Source organism: Bolinopsis microptera, chromosome 10 (genome assembly GCF_026151205.1).
Source record: "Bolinopsis microptera isolate Bmic1 chromosome 10, MBARI_Bmic_1.0, whole genome shotgun sequence".
NCBI lineage: Eukaryota > Metazoa > Ctenophora > Tentaculata > Lobata > Bolinopsidae > Bolinopsis > Bolinopsis microptera.
In genome coordinates this window covers 8,549,547-8,554,883 of record NC_087081.1, presented here as the reverse complement: position 1 = coordinate 8,554,883, position 5,337 = coordinate 8,549,547, and positions in this window count along the sequence as shown.

Sequence of the window (5,337 nt, the reverse complement as noted above, 5' to 3'; positions counted from 1 at the left end):
CATTTGGACGATCACCAGACCATAAAACTCTACCTAAATATTATAAGGATATTGTAAAAAAGTTTAAGTTTGTTAGATACACAAACTATAGAGTTCAAGGCTGGAATAGCAAAGCATGTGGTTACTTTTGCATTCATTTTATCTATGTGTTAAGTTTAGGGTTAGATTATAAAGATTTTTTAAATGACTACTCACAAGATTTTGAAAAAAATGATTCTGTAGCTTTTAATTTTGTTTCTTCAATAATTTGAATAAATTTGTTTTATTTGTACAAATGAAAACAAGTTCATAAAGACATAAAATAGAACCAATAAAATTACAACTAATTGATATCAACTACATCGAGAAACTTTCCGTTTGGAGCAATCCATCCGACGACCCAGTATTTGTGTCCAATTTTCATATTTTCAAGTTTCTGGAATGCAAAGTTATTTGGGAAAATAACCGGAGCAAAGGCTTTGTTATCTTCTTCACTGAAAAGCTCTAGTTTGAACCCTGCACTGTTTGAATACTGCTTTAGCGTTTTAGAAACGATCTGCATTTGAGTATTCACTCGTTTCTTGTGTTCTTCCTCAGGTATCAATCGACATCCATCGCATCCAATCTCCATTCTTTGAGTATCAATGCCCTCCAGTGAGTGAAAGCATATTGGACAATTGTCAACGCGAGATGAAACCATGTTAACGAGTATAGGATACCCATCCTTGTAGGAATATTGCACTTGTACTTCTTCTCCCACTTTGAAGGGAATCGCGGTATTGGATCTAGTACTTCCAGGTTTCTTTAGCTGTACGGTATCCCAAACATTGAACTTAATCAGTCTTGTCTTGAATGGTATATTCGTTGAGATCGTCAAGCGAGTGTATCCTTTTGTATTTGGATTAATTTCACAAATCAATCCATAGTTGTTGAAGAGAGCCATGTTTGAAGCGTAACCAAAGTTTTGTATCAAGAAATGAGCTCTCTGCATTCCAACTCGATTTATATAGGCGAGTCACTGGGCATTGAATTCATGAAGACCTTAAAAAAATTGCGTAACATGTACTTGTTTTCATTTGCCATCTGAGTAACATCTGATAAATTCAGCTCTTCTCGTATTGCTTGCAAAACTATATTTTCATGGATATTGATGATATCTTCATAACTCTTACTCTGAGCTGATATCAAAATATCAAACATAGGGAGTACTCTTTTTCGAATACGGTAAATGTCAAACATAGTTATAACTTTGGTTCTTTGATAGTATGAAAGCTCAGAGTGAAGTTCATTCAGAAATTCTGATGGTGAGTTGACAAAGAACTCTTGGAAATATTGTGAGCTGGTCTGCATCTTCAATCGGTCAGGGTTGGAACTCTAAGCTCTTATATATCATGCCTCCCTTCAATCAAAAACTTTCTATTCATCCATCTGTATTGTCCAAGCACCTCGATCGTTTCTGCAACAGCATTAGAACATTGTGGTGCATGTAGGTGTTGGCTTTTAGTGTTATGATTGTACTTTGTAACACAGTATGGGTAGATGGGTTCATTTCCAAATATTTCCGTTTGCTTAAATCGGACAGACTTCTTAGTTTTTTTAGTTGATGTCTTTGTCAGTATTGATGTTCCTGGATACCATGTCTGTGGAAGTTCTATATCAAGCAAAAAGTAATCACTCCTATTATCAGCATATCTATGAAGGGTGGGTGCATCTTTTCCTTGCATGTGTAAGAACAATCGCTTTTCAAACTCTTTGCGACGACGTTCACAAATTGTTAGAATTCCATAACCATAACAGAGTTTTTGCTCTTTCAGCTTTGTGTGCAGATCTTCAATTGATAAATCACGGATCTCTTGCATATTAGCTCATATCAATCACCTCTATAATATGGTTGTTTGCTGTTAACCACCCTACTACAACATAATTTTTACCTACTTTTAAATTGGGTACTCGATTAAAAACAAGAGTGTTTTCAAAAATCCTTGCTCTTAAAATCCTATTCTCTTTAAGATAGAGTAACTCTAATCTGAAAGCTCTGGTAACCGAATAACTATGTATAGCAATTAATCTCATGATCCCAATAACAAAACCTCTGTGATATTCATCTTCAATAAGAATATCTGACATTGCAAATTAACGAAAAAAAAGAAATGAAATAGATAATGATGTTGATCCTTTTAATAACAAATATTTACATGTATCGGAAAATCCTCGAAATTTTTACAAGTGTCAAAAATCCGTGAAATTTTTACAAGTGTCGAAAATCCTCGAAATTTTTACAAGTGTCGAAAATCCGTGAAATTTTTACAAGTGTCGAAAATCCTCGAAATTTTTACAAGTGTCGAATTTTTAGGTGGGTCAAAGGGGGCTTTATATTACTACTAGTTTACATCGAGAGTGCGATGTATTTGATTTCATAGCGAAAAGAATGTTTGTAACGAGAATGATTTACAGTTTGAATAAAGAGTTGTGAAATGTGAACAAGTTTTTATGAGTTAATAGCGCAGGATTCACGGATAATGGATGAAAGTTTATTGCAGGCCGGCAATTATTCTAGTCATTATACCGGATGAGAGCTCGAAAGTGGTCGGTTGGAGTATCTAAGTTATGAGAGAGGAATAAGATTGGGACTCTTATTAATTTCTCTCTGTCCCACGTAATTTAAGATCTCTACCAGAAGTTAAAGAATGAAACGATTATGTGATATATTTTACAGAGGTCAAGCTATGAAATAGGAAACCGCACTCATCGGTTTAGTATTATGTTGTGGAATTGCAACTGGGCTGGACAAAATGTTTACAAAGATATACCACTTTTTAAGCAATGCTGCACTTAAACCTGTTAAATACAGGCCACCCGCCACTAGCACTGAAGTACGGTACAATCTGTGTTCAAGAAAACGGGAACTCGATATGACCCTCATTTCACACAATGTAGAGAATACGTGCAAACTGTCGTACATTAGATTTATCCAGTACTTCATCATGTGAAAGTTCGGTACTCACGAAGAAAAGGAACTCAAGGTCAGCAAAACTCAGACTACTTATTTATAATCTAAATAAGTATAGCCATTTCTCTTAAAAAGATGAAAAAAATGGAATAAGTGTCAATGAAGTATATTTCAGTTCAACTTTGCGACTGTTATATTATACGTGTAGACTCATTCATTATGTTATTTTTTGTTGTTGTTTCTCATAATTTTTATTTTACGAACCGCTCCTGTATTATACAACAAATATTTGATATCTATTTACTTTAAACTTTTAAAGATATATCGTTACCTTTCTAATTACTTAAGTCCACATGAATGAATCATTGAAACATGGAAATAAGTCGAGGAAGAAGAATCAGTGAAATCCGGAGGATCTGAATGAGAAGGAGAACATGGATTGTCTAAATCATAGCCTAAACGAAAAACGATAGACTTTGGTCGAAAACATGAACCTGACGGAAGAACTACTACCTTAATACAACTACACTGCAACTAGGACAACTAGACTGCAACTCGGAGGACATTCAACGTAGAACTGTTATTTTGTTAAACTTTCAATTTTTTGAACAACCTGGTCTCCCAAGGGGGAAAGGAGAAGTATAATTGATAGCATGTTTATTATTTTGTTTTGAAGTATTAGTTATATTATAGCTTTAAGGTTGACGAGAAAAGTAGAAAGTTTTGAACGTATTTGTATCTTACCAAAATTTAAGGAGTTCTGTTTATCATTAAAGTTATAAGTATTATTAAAGTTATGTTTATTATTAAAGCTCTTTTAATAACGTACCTTTTTAAACTGTCCCTAGATGAACTTGAAAAACTTTATCAATAACTGTTTTTGTCTTATCTGGTGTTTGATCTTTGCATAATGTTTTGTATTTAAGTACCATTTTCTGGCGATATATTTTCAAGCATAAGCTACTTTTCTTAACTTCTAGTATTCATGTTATTTTCTGGGATGACTTGTTTAAAACGGCTGAGCATATGTTTTATCTTAAAAATGGTGTTATTAACTTTCAATTTATTATTATTATCGTCTTTTCATATGGGGAGAAGGGAGAGTTGTGCGATAGGTATATTTTAGTTTAAATACATATTATTATTTAAGAATTGGATTATATTGAAATTTAGAATAACTTTAATCTTAATATGTAATCACGTTCTAATCCTAATGAAGTAATTGCTCAGTAGTATTTATATAGTTTATATGTTGTTTGTTGTAAATTATCATGAGTCATCTTCACGTCTCAAATTGTACCGTTTAGATTCCATAGTTTCAGCACCTCAAATCATATAAGTTCTCATTTCCCAGCAAATAGTTTCATACCTGTCATTAAGTTCTGTAGACGCATTTCACTTCAACCAATAAGCTTCACTCAATTAATTAGCGATCCTATCAGGCCTATTTCATTTATTCACGTGACACACCATCCCATTTATAATCTTCCGCTTTAGTTCACCTTGTTGAAAGAGTTTGTCACCATTATAATGCATTAGTCTGATTACTCCTAAACTCATTCCTCTTTCATGTCACATGACCATTCCTCACAAGTTTTAGATTCACGAGTCATGATACAGTTTTGAAGATTTAGTTCTGTGGATTACCATTTCTAATAAGTTTATATTTTTCATTCTCTTCCGCAAAACTCCTTATTTAAAGTCTTTTATTTTGTAAAACCTACCACTAAGTCGAGCAGCTAGGTACACTAAGTGTGTGCTACATAGAGACTATATTCACGACTATAGAGACTATATTCAGGACTATAGAGAATATATTCAGGACTATAGGGACTATATTCACCACTATAGAGACTAAATTCAGGACTATAGAGACTATATTCATGACTATAGAGACTGTATTCAGGACTATAGAGACTATATTCACGACTATAGAGACTATATTCAGGACTATAGAGACTATATTCACGACTATAGAGACTATATTCAGGACTATAGAGAATATATTCAGGACTATATTCACAACTATAGAGACTATATTCAGGACTATAGAGACTATATTCACGACTATAGAGACTATATTCAGGACTATAAAGACCATAATCAGGACTTTATAACCATTTCACATATTATTACGTTAGCCAAGTGTATAATATCGCTTTGCGGACCACTTAAAAACCGTTTTCCAGATTTGCTGCATTTAGGATAGTTTCATAGCTAAATTTTAAAACAGTTTCGTATATCAAGTAACGTGTATACGCTGCAACATAAAGTGTGAAGGTAAGTTAGCCAAACTAAATAACAATTTTAGTGTTATTTCTACACAGTAGATATTTATAAAATGGCTTACGGAGAAGTGGGGGCTTTGAAATGGTCAAAAATGGCTTACGGTATAATTTATATGTGAA